At 44.9% G+C, this 17,141-nt stretch overlaps 1 long non-coding RNA gene across 1 annotated transcript; it reads left to right on the forward strand.

The window, feature by feature from the left end:
- Positions 1–303: 303 nt before the first annotated feature.
- LOC311035896 lies at positions 304–9,314 on the forward strand. The gene is made up of 5 exons (XR_014599801.1): positions 304–389; positions 1,866–2,013; positions 2,898–3,037; positions 4,128–4,176; positions 6,933–9,314. It is a non-coding gene; the product is annotated as an uncharacterized lncRNA (long non-coding RNA).
- The last annotated feature ends 7,827 nt before the right edge of the window (positions 9,315–17,141 follow it).

Here is a 17,141-nt window from a genome sequence, read left to right on the forward strand (position 1 = left end):
ATCTGGGTTCAGACTCAGTGAGAGTAAACGTTTTCTAACAGATGGTTTTAAACAACCTAAATCTCAGTTGTGTCATAATGAACCCTTTCCCTGATCATCAGAGGGTGTATCTATGTACTTATTTTCCCTGCGTTGGCTATGTAGGGGCTATGTTGCTGCTACATCGGTGCTATGTCGCGTTCAACAGGATGGATTTTAATCAAGATAAATAGTTGCCTCACTTGCCTGCCACGCCACAGGGAGGCGCTAAGCTCGCGTCACCAGTCTAGGGAGGAGCTGTGAACCACTCCCACTGTACTACTCAGCTGTTCGTCAGAGGCCAGCTGGTGATACAACAACAGTTTCTCCGGCCGACCGTCGTTTCTCCTCATTTCAGCTGTTTAAAACAGGTTTGTAATGTAAAACATCACAGTTATGCACTAGAAATGGTTAGGATATGTTCTAAACTTCATAATTTCATCGATGATATGTCAAATATGTTATTATTTTTTAGGTTATATTGAGCTGAAAACTTCAGTTCTGTTAGTAAAGTAGCCTACGTCACGCTAGACTAGACACTACACAGGGCGGTAGCTGGTTTATGGCTACACATGTTTTTCTATTTAATATTCGACTCATTGACAGCTTATGTTTTAAGATAATGGTTCAAAATGACACATTGTACTGAACGAGGAAATGAGTGGCAGGCTTAGCTTATAGCAGGGGTCTTCAACGTTTTCAGGCCAAGGACCCCCTAGCTGAGGGAGAGATGAAGCAGGGACCCCCTCTATATCGTATAAAATTGATTTCAGATTATACTTTTTTTGTTTACTTGGTCTGCTCTTTTTCCCCCTCTACACCTATACTAGCCCTAGAATGTCTGTGATCTTACATACATTTCAAGTATTCCAAATACACAGTCATAGATCCCCTCGTAGGCGCGCTGTGTAGTGACGATCTGCGCGGCCGTAAAAGTGCTCTAAACTCCGTCTGTACTCACCCAATAATTAATTCCTAAGACTTGGAGTCATTTTTTGTCCTCTAGTGTCATATCCATTTGAAAGTTCTGGCAGAAAACGTGTGTTTAGTCAAATATCTCCACTTTTCCACGAGCTTCACACGGACGACTGTCTGGATGCGCTAGGGGGGGCGACTTGAGTGACGGACCCACACGGGTCCGACAGATCGTCACTACACAGCGCGCCTACGAGGGGGATCTATGACTGTGTATTTGGAATACTTGAAATGTATGTAAGATCACAGACATTCTAGGGCTACACCTATACCTCTTTGCCAAAAATAGCCGATCTACAAGCTCACAACGCCAGCTTGTAGATCTGCTATTTTTGGCTAAAGTTCTCCTCAGAGAAGGGATGCTAGGGTTCAAGTGGTCAAGGTTAAAAAAATCATATAACACAAAGATTTGGCGGACCCCCTGTAGTAACTCTGAGGACCCCCTAGGGGTCCCGGACCCCCTGTTGAAGACCCCTGGCTTATAGTATGCTCCTAGCCCTGTTTGGAACCTCACTCTGTACGAAAGCTATCGTGGAGAGTGAGGGTCACTCTGTGTATATATTTGGCCTTGAGAGAGAGATGTGTGTGTACTAACCTAACATGTTGTAGATGATTCTTGAACAAATTGAATGATAAATAAATGTTTTTTATTTTTATTATGTTGTGTATGTATTTTTGTGTGATGTCTATCTGCTCTGTGTTGGTTTGTTTATAGGCTTCTTCTTTTTTAACACAAGAGCCATACTGTTGTCATGTTTCATATAATTGAAAAATGCAAAAAATAATGGGAAAAAAGGAGGAGATTGGTACTGGTACAGAACTAGGTATTATCTGTTAAAACTGTTATTGTGTGTCATGCTTGGTGCCTTTAGATTTTTGGCTGATGGCTGCTGGGACTAATTCTGTGACCTATGAACTACGAATGAGACACATGACCAGACAAGACCACGGACATACAGCCAGCGACCGGCGACCACAGGGCACGAGGGATCCAGGCTGAGAAAGTATGCTGTGCATATGGTACGTTCAAAGTGACTCTGTATCTCTTGTACATTTGTGTCTTTCATTATATTACACCAGACTTCACCACCCTAGACTTCACCAGCGACTATATAGACGCCTTAACAGACTACGTCACACTAATAAGAACCAGTATGCGCACGCAGGCCGGCACCAACTGAACCCCACCGCTCATAAGATGCGATGTAAAAGTGGTCACAGTCTCACGTGTAAAAATGCATCCCATCAAACTTTCAGATGCTGTTTTTCTCCCAGTATGGAGAAAGAATGCTTAGGATTTTTACTGTGATCTCTCGCTCTTGAAATATATAATCCTTGGTTTCTGTTGTGTGTAAACAATAATAGCAATTCAAAACAGTTGTCCCCCAAACCCCACCTCCAGTGGCTGTCATAAGAATGGAGGGAGCGCTCTATAATCATGGCACCAGAACCTGCTCTTGCTCACGCAGCTGCAACCCGTCCGTCCCGGTGCGCAGAGAACGTCTGAGAACAGCAGACCTCCAAGCTCACAACAGTCTCATCCGCGACGTGGTTGTGAGCTTGTATGTCAGCTGTTCTCGGCGCGCAATACCGTTGCGGGGTGAAGTACATATGTCTCACTAGGACGCACCTCACTAGCCAACACACAAGAGGGGGTTGAATGAACTAAAACCAGCGCACCCCAAAACAGCGGATTTGGTGATCTGTTGGGAATTGATTACATGAAGCAGTCACCTGTGCGTCCAGTGTCAATGTTTGTTAACAAATAATTGGTCTATACTACACTGACTACTTATATTGACACATCAAATTGTAAACTTTTGTTGTATTGCCAAGTGTTCCATTTTTCTTTTCCCATCTTTTTTAAAAGATTTCTTTTGGGTCTTTTCTGACTTAATTTATAGGTATAGTGGAGAAGGACAGGAAAAAAAAGTGAGAGACGTGCAGTAAAGATCGTCGGGAACAGGACTCGAGGCCTCCCATCTTTTTAAGCAGCTCAGCCAACACCAGACATTTCTGAGACTTGTATCCCAACAACCTGAATGTGAGTTTTTAATTTTGATTTCTTTTTATTCAATGGTGTCCTCTTTATAGCTGAAGACGTATCTGTTCCACTGTACATTTGTAATAATTATCCTCTCTAGGTAACATGCTAGCCATGCCAGCATGTCACTGTTGTGCTGTTGACAGCCCCTCTCCACACCAGGTATACTTAAAGAAAGGCTATGTTGATTAACTCATCCTACTATAATTCTAGTAACCTCTGTCTGTAGTGGTAGGTGAGTGAGTGAAGCTACCCGGTTCTCCTCAGTGGCTGGACCAATTGCTCTGATTTTGCACACAGCATTGACCATTACCATCTGAACTTAACTGTGAAGCCCGTTTTTCAATTCCATCAAATCTCAGCTTCTTATTAGCGTTTATGTGTCAAACAATGTCGCCTCCCGGGTTGCCAGATCATGTGCGCATATCCCCCCACGGATGCGTCGACCGGGTATGGTCTAGTACTCCCTAATCCCCTGAAGCAAGCCCATTTTATGACCATGCATGCACCTCATGGTACACTAGTACCTCAAAGGCATTAAAACAAAAGCAAAACTTCAGACCTCCCAAAACAAACTGATCAGGTTACTACTAAACCTCACACCTAGGACTCGCCTAACCCCTGCTCAACTATAGCATGGGATGGCTCAGGGTAGAGGACAGAGTACAGCAACTTGCAATGGGCCTGGTCTTCAAGATATTCAAGGGATCATTGAGCCCATGTACTGTACCTGTCTAACTGCTTCAACAACGTGAGAGACACATGCAGGCCCAACACCAGAAGGAGCTCCACTGAACTCGTTCAACCCAGATTCGGTACAAACTTGGGGTTAAATTTGTTCTGTTATGCCACCAAAGTGTGGAATGCCCTACCAGCACCCATCAAAAAGTGAGACTCCGTACCCTCCTTCAAAACCGCCATAAAGAGCACCTGTCTGCAATTTGCAACTGGTCCTAGACAAGTGTTCTAAGCTTGACACCAGAAATGTATTCAATTAATCAAAATGGTAATGTCAATCTTTACAGCAGCTATAAGTATAAATGTCAAACCACATAACATTGAATTTATTTCATTGTGTTTTCCGCTGTAGATCTTGAAAGTACTCTCTACTGCACATCAAGAGCCAGAACAAGCACAAGGTATCTATCTATATGTATAGATTCAAATATTGTTTATGTTGACTGTTTTTGTTTGTTTTCTCACATGCATTATCAGGCCAAAAACTAAATATGCTCTAGGCCCTCTTGAAGAAAACGGCACAGGGCTAACAATCTGTAGAGCTGGAAAGTGTTAAACTGTATTTTGTATTTAACATTGGGGCCATATTCCTTTACAGCAAAGAGTGAAGACTGCACAAGGTACATTTTAGCCACATTAACCCTATAGTCCCTATTCTGGACACGTCATAATAGACAAACCATCTGTGAAAGTCGATCTATAGCTCACAACATGTCGCGTTGCAACGTGTTGTGAGCTTGTAGATCAGCTATTTTCGGCATAATGGATTTGGTGTTGCAGTGATGGCATCGAAGAGATGCAAGGCTTTAACTAACACCATATTGGTGTATATGAATGAATGAATGAATGAACTTTATTTGTCATTGTTACAGTTAAGAACAATAAAATTGTAGCAAACCCCTTAAAGTGCATTATACAACAACCATATATATTAAAATACAGAAAACTAAACCAGTCGATTTTTTAAAAAGTGTCCTATATCGCAATAAAGTGCATGTTAGTTCTCATTTAGTTCCACAGTGAGAGCCACTGCTGCTCTTGGGTAGAAACTGTTCTTAAGTCTATTTGTTCCTGCCCTCAGCGATCTATATCGTCTGCCCGAGGGCAGCAGCTTCAAGTGGCAGTGCCCGGGGTGGGATGGATCCTTTAGGATACCATGGGCCTTCCTGAGACAACGGGAGCTGTCCAGGTCAGCCAGGGAGGGGAGGGAGCAGCCGATAATTTTTTGGGCAGACCTGATCACTCCCTGGAGTGCCGTCCTCTCTGCAACGGTGCAGCTGCCAAACCACACACATATGCAGTAGGTGAGGATGCTCTCAATTGAGCACCTGTAGAAGGACACCAGCAGTTCCTGTGGAAGATGGTAATTCCTGAGTATTCTCAGGAAGTACAGTCTCTGGTGTGCCTTCTTTACAGTGGCAGTGGTGTTGGTGGTCCAGGTCAGGTCATCATTCAAATGCACCCCTAGGAAGCGAAAGTCCGAGGCTCTCTCTACAGCGTCACCGTTGATTATCAGGGGCAGGATGTCTGACTTTAACCTCCTGTAGTCGATGATTAGCTCCTTTGTCTTGGGGATGTTCAAGGCCAAGTTATTCTCTCCGCACCACATCGACAGCCTTTCCACCTCATCCCTATATGCGGACTCATCTCCCCCCGAGATGAGCCCCACCACTGTGGTGTCGTCCGCAAATTTTATTACGGAGTTGCTGGGGTGGGCCGGGGTGCAGTCATGGGTGTAGAGGGAGTATAGGAGCGGGCTCAGCACACAGCCCTGGGGGGAGCCGATGCTGAGGTTGGCGCTGGAGGAGATGTGGCGACCCACCTTCACCCTCTGGGGGCGGTCAGACAGGAAGTCCTTAATCCACAGGCAGGTGGAATTTGGAATTCCCAGGGTAGACAGTTTGCTCACCAGTCTGTCAGGAATGATGGTGTTAAATGCAGAGGAGTAGTCCACAAAGAGCAGCCGTGCGTAGCTTCCCCGCTTCTCCAGATGGTTCAAGGTAGAGTGGAGAGCTGTGGCGATGGCGTCTTCTGTGGACCTATTAGCTCTGTATGCAAACTGATGAGGGTCAAACCCGGGGGGTAGGGCTGAGGTGATGTGGGTCCGGACCAGCTTCTCGAAGCATTTGGTTATGATGGGTGTGAGCGCAACTGGACGGTAGTCGTTCAGGCAGCTGATGGTTGTCTTCTTCTGTATGGGGATGATTGTGGAGGCCTTCAGGCAGTCTATCAGTGGTTCTCAACCTGTGGGTCGGGATCCCCAGGGGGGACCCCACATGATTTTGGGGGGGTCCTCAGATGACAGTGAAGTGACAATTTAAGGACTTTTAAGACCGTTTTGAATAATACCTAAAAAAAAGAGAGAAAATAAATAAAACCATTACTGCATCAAACTATACCATAAACGGGTTAAACGTTGGCCAAATTGTCAAATAGCCGAATATAACAAAATTGTGAAAATAGCCGATCTACAAGCTCACAACGCCTCGCAACGCAAGGCATTGTGAGCTTGTAGATCTGCTATTTTCACTATATTTATCTGTGAAACCGAGTGAAACTAAATTGAATGCCTCAACTCCTTACATTCCATGTGCTTATCAGGGTGAGGGGGTCCCCAGTTCAAATATGATCATTTTGGGGGGTCACAGCCTGAAAAGGTTGAGAACCACTGTATATAACACCATATTGGGAGGCTTCCATGACGAGGTGGTCATATTAATGCTCTTCTCCTTAAACGGGAGAATGGCGAAAGCCTGAAACGTCACAGCAGCACTCGGGTACAATGAAGCACTTTGCAACAGGAGCCCACAGTGTGCAAGCCTTTTTTGTTTTACAACATGGGAAGAGCGCCTTAAGGAAGACAGCCACAGGGGCGCCCGCTGGCCTAGTGGTCCTTTGCTGTGTGTCACCCCCCATCTCTCTCCCCGTTTCCTGTCAGTCTACTTTCCTATCAATAAAGGCAGAAAAAGACCCCAAAAATATTTTAAAAAGAGACAGCCATCCATTCTGTCAGTGGAAGAGTTATCTGTTGATTGCTTCTTCACAGTGTACACATGTGATTGATAAGATGTATAGTCACGAAGACATTTTTTCTTGTCTGTACTACGCAACATCTATATTTGCTGTTGATGTTTTTTGTTTTGTTTTTTCATTGCAGAAGCCATTGGGACTACATGCTACAAAGCAGCAAGTCAACAGCGCCATGAGTCGACCGATCACTTCAAACAGGCTTCAGGTCGAAAGTGGTGGTGGGGGCTACAGAAACAGACTGCAATCAACAACAGAATGAAGTGGTCTTCTTGTCCTTTTGTGTCACTACCGAAACGAAAGTTAAATCCGAAAAAATCACTAAGTGTGGAGGCCAAAATCGTCCCCCCAAAAACCTATTAGGAGTACGTTTCAGGCAATTTAGAGTTGATTGGTAGTACTTTGTAGTGGAGTAATTTTTTTTTCACCATTGTGTCACTACCGAAACGTTTTTGTGTCACTACCGAAACGAAAGTTAAATCTGAAAAAATGACTAAGTGTGGAGGCCAAAATCGTCCCCCCAAAAACCTATTAGGAGTACGTTTCAAGCAATTTAGAGTTGATTGGTAGTACTTTGTAGTGGAGTATTTTCTTTTTTTCACCATTGTGTCACTACCGAAACGTTTTTGTGTGACTACCGAAACGAAAGTTAAATCCGAAAAAATCACTAAGTGTAGAGGCCAAAATCGTCCCCCCAAAACTTTGTAGTGGAGTAAAAAAAAAATTCACCATTGTGTCACTACCGAAACGTTTTTGTGTCACTACCGAAACGAAAGTTAAATCCGAAAAAATCACTAAGTGTGGAGGCCAAAATCGTCCCCCCATAAACCTGTTAGGAGTACGTTTCAGGCAATTTAGAGCTGATTGGTAGTACTTTGTAGTGGAGTATTTTTTTTCACCATTGTGTCACTACCGAAACGTTTTTGTGTCACTACCGAAACGAAAGTTAAATCCGAAAAAATCACTAAGTGTGGAGGCCAAAATCGTCCCCCCAAAAACCTGTTAGGAGTACGTTTCAGGCAATTTAGAGTTGATTGGTAGTACTTTGTAGTGGAGTAAAAAAAAATTCACCATTGTGTCACTACCGAAACGTTTTTGTGTCACTACCGAAACGAAAGTTAAATCCGAAAAAATCACTAAGTGTGGAGGCCAAAATCGTCCCCCCAAAAACCTGTTAGGAGTACGTTTCAAGCAATTTAGAGTTGATTGGTAGTACTTTGTAGTGGAGTGCAGCTGCGCGAGGGAAAAAAAAGAGGACGCTCTGCTTGCAAATTCCGCCGATTTTCGCCGATTTTTTTCCTCTCACATCGTTTGGTGAAGCCCCGAAGGTTGGTGCCCTGTGCTGCGCTGCTTTTATCCGCCAGATTGGGACGTTCACGGCATATTTTGCACCATCACGGTGCGTTCATCATAGGTGACGAGTGCCTCTAAACAGCCGCTGCTGGCTGCGTGCACGCAGCGATGCGAGACACTGACACAATCACGTGCAGCATGCGTCCTCGATCTCCAGGCTTTTATTTTTTATTTTTGCTAAAAAATAAAAGCTTGGAAATTCCTGTCCCAGCTGTTGGTGCGCAAAATCGCCTCGCGTCGTCTGATGTGGTGCTCATTTTTTATTTTGGGTGCGCATGCGCACCTGCGCACCAGTTATGTGCAGCCCTGCTCATAAGGCAGCATGCCGCAGACCACCTCAAGCATGCTCCAGCGAGAAGGGGAGGCGGAGGACACACAGCAGGCACTCAGGACTGATTTAACTTGAACTTTCACTGTCCATTGTGGGGGATCTTAGTGTCACAGTATTGTACAGTATTGTGTAATTTGAACTTGTGTTCTGTTCAACGAAGTAGCTCTGGTTGGACCTTACCCTGGTAGCTCACTGGCTATTCAGTACAGCACTTGTTTAATATTTTTCAGTTGTTGTGGAACCGGCCCAAGCAAAAAGGGTGTCCCTGCAAAGTAGGCTGTGCTATTATGTTTTATTATTATTTTATTTTCATTCGACTAGTGACGTGGACTTGGACTTGACTTGGACTTAGCCCCCCTCGGACATACCTGTGGACTACACCAGGTACAAATGACTTTTTTGTTGCTCTCCCTCATGGAGCTACTTGCGGATTATACCAGGGTCAGTCCACCCTAGGTGGACACGCACTGACCTTTTGCACCTTAATCCCATGTATAACGCACTGACTTTTTTGTCTTTTTTTTAATTGTGCTCTTTTTCTCTAAGCACCTTAACGTCCATAAGTATATCATGCACAGTATACATACATTGCTGCTATGCTCAGGCACCTTAGTTTTTATTATCTCAGGTACTTTGTAAATATGTAGATAACTTGTTTGGCCTTCTGTTGTTCTCTTGTTTGATCACCTTCCCACTTGCCCCCCACCCCTCTTCTTCTTCCCCTCCTCTTCTTTCTATGGAAATTAACGCTGCGATGGGAACGATGTACAAAAACGAATTTCACCCACTTCTGTACCTTGTAAACCTGTGATGTGACAATAAACCTGATTCTGACGTGTAAAAAAAAAAAAGAGTTAACTGTTCTGTTCTGGATCAAGCTTAATCAGCCCTAGTGACTGCTGTGTGTGTGTGTGTGTGTGTGTGTGTGTGTGCTTCTGTATGACCTTCTGTATTCAGTCTTGAGCTAGACTGCATGGAACAACATTGTGGGAGTTAAGTGGCTGTCCCGCTTCTGTTCTGTCAAAAATAATTCAAAGCTGGCTTGATCTGCTGTTTGTTTGAATACTTAATTAGTCAGAAAGGTAAACGTCATGAGGTACGTTAAGGCTAAAAGGATAACACAAGTCCTGGGGACTTGTTTCCATTGTGGTCCTATGAACTAGATTCCATTTCAGGGGGTCTAGTTCCAGTCCACAAATATTCCACAATCATATGGAATATTTGTGGAATACTGTAATTGTGGAACATTTGTTTGCGCAGCTGTGTATTCACAAGAATAATAAGGAAATAAGTGTGTATTGAATTGTGATTTATTTGTAAACCTCTGTGTACTGTATTCCCAGTTTTCAGAAGGTGGCATAACCATTTGATCCTGTTCATTTTCCTGTAGCTTTGTTTGATTAGCTTAGCAGCATGTTAACTACGAACTATGTTAAAGCTACAGGAAAATGAACAGGAAATGGGGATTACAGTTATGCACCGAGCCTAGAAGAAGTGTACAAAAGATGTCTATAATTAGTCTAAATTTGACGTAGAAAAGATGACCACATTTGGACTAGAATAAGCCCTTATGTAGAGGTTTGGACGTTCAGAAGACGTCAGACGCAATAAAAACTTTCATTCTGCACCCTCCAGGGACCAAAATGGGACGTTCAAAAATTACCTCTCATTGCACAGTGGGAATAAAATAATATATTGTATATGTGAAAACATCTGTTCCATTCCTGTTGTCCCCTGAAGATGAAAAGGTCGAGCTCGTTTCCCTGACCCCCAATTGTTATAATCGATCGTTCCTTCCGACCGACGGAGAGGCATACCGGACCGAGGTGGAAGGGCAACACTGCCCTCTAGTGGATAAATCCAGTTTGTTCATGCACATGTTAACCCAGAGTACAGAAGTCCTGACGTCACTCGTCCATCCCCTGGGTCGTAAAGTAATTTCCCTATGGAGAATAACATTGGGTCATCATAGAATCGTCTCATATAAGAATTGTGGTCCAAAAATAAACAAACTGCCTCGGCGATATTGTCAGGGAGGAGCCTCTGCATCGTTTATGATAGTCAGTCACCAGTCCGTTTCTGGCGAAAATGTAACTAATTCGGCAGAAGTAACATTAGCGTTTTCTCACCGTCAGTTGATCCTTCATTTGTTTATTTTTGGAACACAGTTCTTATTTGACGCGATATTAAACACGTCTATGGGAATTCAGAACGGGGGGAAAAGGTTTTAAATCTTCTAAAGGTCTAAGGTATTCTCTAAAATTCAAATGGTAGCCGATATGTCCTAAGTAGGCCGAACGTTGTAGAGTTGGAACGGAGTTTGTAGCTAAAAGTATGAAGGACTAGTTAGGGGTCAAAAAACAGGCCGAATACGTAGTGACAATAACGTCAGTGTGCTCGCTAAGTATATACTGTTAGGCACATACGTGAAATGTGGCCTCTGCACTTTAACAGCCTCCAATCACTGTAAGATTGCCACATTGTTGACCTGACCTGGAATCGTACCCAGCACATCCAGGACCTCTGGTTCACCAGGCAGGCCCACTAACCACTCAGCTATAGCACTCTGATTAACATCATGTCAGAAAATGAAATGAAACAGAGGTCTGACTATACTGAGCTTTACAAAATGTAAGTTGTGTAAAAAAAAGTCTCACTATACTAAGTTGTTATTTGTTTGTTTAAGTCAGGCTATACTCTACTCAGAGTCATAAGTTTACAAAATGTACTAAAGTACAGTGAACGTCTGTGCGGTTTGTCTTCATCACTGAAAATAACGTACATGTAAACAGATATAAAACTGCTGTCATGTGCAGTTGGGGTGAAGAAACACAACCATTTCACTCCTAATAGTACCTATTTGATTTGACATCCTGACTTACTGCTGTGGCTGAGGCTTGAACCTGTTACCTGCGGCTCACTAGTCAGTGACTCTATCCATTCACCTACAGCTGTTTCCTTGTAATCTGTGGTTCTAAAACGGTTTGTTGTCAACCCCCCAAATTGACATGTATTTGGGCAGTGGATCCCAATGTGAAAAGATGTAGTGTCAGGGCCCCCCATGAAAAAGATTTATATTTATGCTGTAACACATTTTAAAGTTATTTGTCTTGTTTGTTGTTCAAGTCAAAGCACCAGGAAGGCTGTACTTGAGAGCCATCTGTTAGCTCAATGGGTTGAGACACAGTATTCATGATCCAGAGGCCATGAGTTCAAATCCCATTGATGTCTTTCCTATGAGTCTTTCCTTTGCAGACTGGCTTCCAGAAGATCAACTGAAAAGTACCAGGAAGGCTGTACTTGTCAGCCATCTGTTAGCTCAATGGGTTGAGACGCAGTATACATGATCCAGAGGCCATGAGTTCAAATCCCACTGGTGTCTTTACTGTGATGCTTTCCTTTGCAGACTAACTTCTAGAAAAACAAGTTAAAATCACCAGGAGACCTGTAACTCTCAGCCAACAGCATAGCTCAACTGGTAGAGCGTCTGTCCAATAACATGACTTGACTTCACTTGAGTGGGTTCGATTCCCACTCGAGTGAAGTTTCCCCGGTATCTTGGGGCAACGGATAAATTGACTGATATCCTTAGTGATGCTTCCCTTTGCAGACTAACTTCCAGAAAACAAGTTAAAAGCACCAAGAAACCTGTAACTCTCAGTCGACAGCATAGCTCAACTGGTAGAGCGTCTGTCCACTAACATGACACTTCACTTGAGTGGGTTCAATTCCCAGTCGAGTCAAGTGTCCCCGGTAACTTGGGGCAACGGATAAATTGACTGATATCCGTAGAATAACTTGTAGGAGTGTGCTGGTTCAAATCCAGTTCAACCCAGGACCGAGCGGTCCTGGGTTCGATTCCCACTAACGTCAAGTCCCCAGGAAAATTGGGGCAGCGGATAAATTGACTGATATCCGTAGAATAACTTGTAGGAGTGTGCTGGTTCAAATCCAGTTCAACCCAGGACCGAGCGGTCCTGGGTTCGATTCCCACTAACGTCAAGTCCCCGGTAAATTGGGGCAGCGGATAAATTGACTGATATCCGTAGAATAACTTGTAGGAGTGTCCTGGTTCAAATCCAGTCACCACCTTAGTAACTGAGACCGAATCTGGCCAATTCGGTCTCAGTTACTGAGATAGATAGAGGGTGTGTAGAGTGGGCGGAGTAGAGTAGGGGTAGAGTAAAGAGGGAATGTAGTGGGAGGAGTAGGACTAGGGGGAGGATTAGGAGTAGGACTAGGGGGAGGAGTAGAACTAGGAGTAGAACTAGAGTAGGGGGCCAGAGTAGGAGTAGAGGCCAGAGTAGGGGGAGGAGTAGGGCCAGAGTAGGAGAAGGGGTAGGGCCCAGAGTAGGGGGAGGAGTAGGGCCAGAGTAGGAGAAGGGGGAGGGCCCAGAATAGGGGGAGGAGTAGGGCCAGAGTAGGGGGAGGGCCCAGAATAGGGGGAGGAGTAGGGGGAGGAGTAGGGGGAGGGCCCAGAATCGGGGGAGGAGTAGGTGGGTGGAGTAGAGGCCAGAGTAGGGAGCCAGGAGAGGGATATGGTTTTGGTTTCTGTATGGAGGTGAAATTTTATTAGAGATTTGCAATATCGCGTGTGTGGAGATTTGCAATAAGAGGACAACTAGAGGGAAATAGGAATGTTGGCCTTAACTACCTTCCCTCCACCTCCGGCCTCTACTCTGGGCCCTACTCCTCCCCTCCTATTCTGGGCCCTCCCCTCCTATTCTGGGCCCTCCCCCTTCTCCTACTCTGGCCCTACTCCTCCCCCTATTCTGGGCCCTCCCCCTACTCCTCCCCCTTCTCCTACTCTTCCCCCTATTCTGGGCCCTCCCCCTACTCCTACTCTGGCCCTACTCCTCCCCCTATTCTGGGCCCTACTCCTCCCCCTATTCTGGGCCCTCCCCCTTCTCCTACTCTGGCCCTACTCCTCCCCCTACTCTGGGCCCTACCCCTTCTCCTACTCTGGCCCTACTCCTCCCCCTACTCTGGCCTCTACTCCTACTCTGGCCCCCTACTCTAGTTCTACTCCTAGTCCTACTCCTCCCCCTAGTCCTACTCCTAATCCTCCCCCTAGTCCTACTCCTCCCACTACATTCCCTCTTTACTCTACCCCTACTCTACTCCGCCCACTCTACACACCCTCTATCTATCTCAGTAACTGAGACCGAATTGGCCAGATTCGGTCTCAGTTACTAAGGTGGTGACTGGATTTGAACCAGGACACTCCTACAAGTTATTCTACGGATATCAGTCAATTTATCCGCTGCCCCAATTTACCGGGGACTTGACGTTAGTGGGAATCGAACCCAGGACCGCTCGGTCCTGGGTTGAACTGGATTTGAACCAGCACACTCCTACAAGTTATTCTACGGATATCAGTCAATTTATCCGCTGCCCCAATTTACCGGGGACTTGACGTTAGTGGGAATCGAACCCAGGACCGCTCGGTCCTGGGTTGAACTGGATTTGAACCAGCACACTCCTACAAGTTATTCTACGGATATCAGTCAATTTATCCGTTGCCCCAAGTTACCGGGGACACTTGACTCGACTGGGAATTGAACCCACTCAAGTGAAGTGTCATGTTATTGGACAGACGCTCTACCAGTTGAGCTATGCTGTCGACTGAGAGTTACAGGTTTCTTGGTGCTTTTAACTTGTTTTCTGGAAGTTAGTCTGCAAAGGGAAGCATCACTAAGGATATCAGTCAATTTATCCGTTGCCCCAAGATACCGGGGAAACTTCACTCGAGTGGGAATCGAACCCACTCAAGTGAAGTCAAGTCATGTTATTGGACAGACGCTCTACCAGTTGAGCTATGCTGTAGGCTGAGAGTTACAGGTTTCCTGGTGCTTTTAACTTGTTTTTCTAGAAGTTAGTCTGCAAAGGGAAGCATCACAGTAAAGACACCAGTGGGATTTGAACTCATGGCCTCTGGATCATGTATACTGCGTCTCAACCCATTGAGCTAACAGATGGCTGACAAGTACAGCCTTCCTGGTACTTTTCAGTTGATCTTCTGGAAGCCAGTCTGTAAAGGAAAGAATCATAGGAAAGACATCAATGGGATTTGAACTCATGGCCTCTGGATCATGTATACTGCGTCTCAACCCATTGAGCTAACAGATGGCTGACAAGTACAGCCTTCCTGGTACTTTTCAGTTGATCTTCTGGAAGCCAGTCTGCAAAGGAAAGAATCATAGGAAAGACATCAATGGGATTTGAACTCATGGCCTCTGGATCATGAATACTGCGTCTCAACCCATTGAGCTAACAGATGGCTGACAAGTACAGCCTTCCTGGTGCTTTGACTTGAAGAACAAGACAAATAACTTTAAAAATATTTCACCATTGTGTCACTACCGAAACGAAAGTTTGTCACTACCGAAACGAAAGTTAAATCCGAAAAAATCACTAAGTGTGCAGGCCAAAATCGTCCCCCCAAAAACCTGTTAGGAGTACGTTTCAGGCAATTTAGAGTTGATTGGTAGTACTTTGTAGTGACTTTTTTTTTGGTCCCTAAAATTCATTGAGCTCTGGACTTAGTAAAAAAAAATCACCATTGTGTCACTACCGAAACGAAAGTTTGTCACTACCGAAACGAAAGTTAAATCCCCCCCCCCCCCGAGTACTATCCAATGTTCCATGAGCTGCTGCAGTGCTGCTGTTCAGCCACAGAGAGGAACAACATGATTGGTCAAGTTCAAGGATTCTGCTATCGACTTTAATGGTCTTTTATAGGAATACATGAAGCCTGGCTTTACCATCCTGCCTCAACACAGCCTGGCTTGACAAGGTCTAGCTCGACAAAGTCGCTCCTTTTCAGCCTGGCTTGGCGTTCATGGAACGGAGTAAACCAGGCTGTACGGACCAGACTTTGTCAAACCTGGATTTGACTTAAATCCAGGCTTATTTAATTCTCCTTTCGTGTAATAGGCCCCTGGTATCCTACTGTAGTTTCTTTGAAGCACAACATTGTTCTCTTTGCACTCTATTTATATTACTATTTAACCTACTGTTTGTTCATGCTTACTCTGATTTGAACGTGTAAGACTGTCAGCAAAATGACTAAATGGAAAATTGTAACACTGCAATAAAAAAAAAGATATATATATACACACAAATATTCTTAATACTTGTGTACAAACAATTCTAAAAGTCCTCTCACATTTTAAACAGAGACAACCAGCAGACCTCCAACCTCACTAATGGCTGCCACACACTGAATGTGGAACGCTGGTCCTGCAGTCCAGTGAGGAGAAAGAGCAGGGAGAGGACAATACAGAGGCAGTCAGCCCATGACTGCGCGTGCAACCATGGGGACACGTGCAACCTCCTTAACGCCGACACTCCCGTCTGGGGCGATAACAGCGATTCAGGCCAGGGCACGTCCAGCCAGCCAATCGGGAAGAGTGGAGACGAGGTACCGCACACGAACCACGACCCAGAGGACAGCTGTGAGACTGACCCAGACGACACCTCCGCCTTCGACTACTCCTCTGTCACCTCCTGCAGTCCGGAAAGCACCCTGCGGATGGGGATGGCACCCAGTGCCAGCGGGGAGGAAGATGAGGAGGAAGAGGACAGTCAGGTTCCAGTGTTGTTGAAGCCTACATGTACTCAGCAGCAGCAGATGAGAGACACGCCCAGGGAGAGAACGGTGTGTGTGAGGTGGCAGATACCCAGGTTGACCCCACACCCTCCTCTGAGAAACCCCACAGAGGGACTGACCCCCTGCCTTGTGAAGTCCCATGGGAAGAGGCTTGTCAGCATCAGAAAAGGGTCGCCTCCCTTGCATCGTAAAAGTGCCTTCCGTCCCATTTGGGATGATCCAGCCAGACAGGTTGGTTCTGATTCGTTTATACAGGATCCACAGTGGATCCTATACAATCCTATAGGATGTGGGTCCTTGGGGTAAAACAGTCATGCAATGTATAGTAACTGCGACAGTCTGACTGATGAAATAGTGGTTTCAAATACTGTTGGTAGCATTTATCCTTTCATTTATCCTTCAATAAAATGTAATACATTTGTTTTTCTTTTTCAACCTTTGTGAAGAACCAAATGGGTGGGGAACTTTAGGGTTAATTAGGTGTTTTATACCTGATGGATCCATTTCATGTTCTCCATTTCTTCTATTAATGTTGCCATTCCACCTTCTGATTCAATGGATTTCTAGGGTGATACAGCACCGGAGAAAGACAACAGGCAGAGCTTCATGCCTGTTCCTGTGCCAGGAAGGCCGGCCTTTCAAAATTTCAACACTTTCAGGTAAGACATTTTAGCAGAGGCCTTTTTTTTAACCTTGCCACATTAAGTTGTGGCAACTTAAAATGGTGATCATGCAACCAGGCCAGTAATCTTAAACACTCACACTAACCCACTGTAAAAAGGCAATCTTGGCCATTATTTGGATATTGTCATCTTATCCAGTGTTTACAGTGCAATGTTAGATGTACTACATTGGCTCAGAGTTAGTTTTGCCACACCTGCATCAAGCAGTATGTGCAAATACTTTACATTATGCTTTAGGCAATTATGTGCCAGATGGAAGGGCTTTCCAACACAGGACAATACGGGTGCCAACACGTTTATATATAGAGTACATACTGTATTGGACCAGAGGACATTTTGTGAGTGTTCTATTTTTTGGGC

The sequence above is a fragment of the Gymnoscopelus microlampas genome, assembly GCF_963454915.1.
Source record: "Gymnoscopelus microlampas genome assembly, chromosome: 20".
In the NCBI taxonomy this organism is placed as follows: domain Eukaryota; kingdom Metazoa; phylum Chordata; class Actinopteri; order Myctophiformes; family Myctophidae; genus Gymnoscopelus; species Gymnoscopelus microlampas.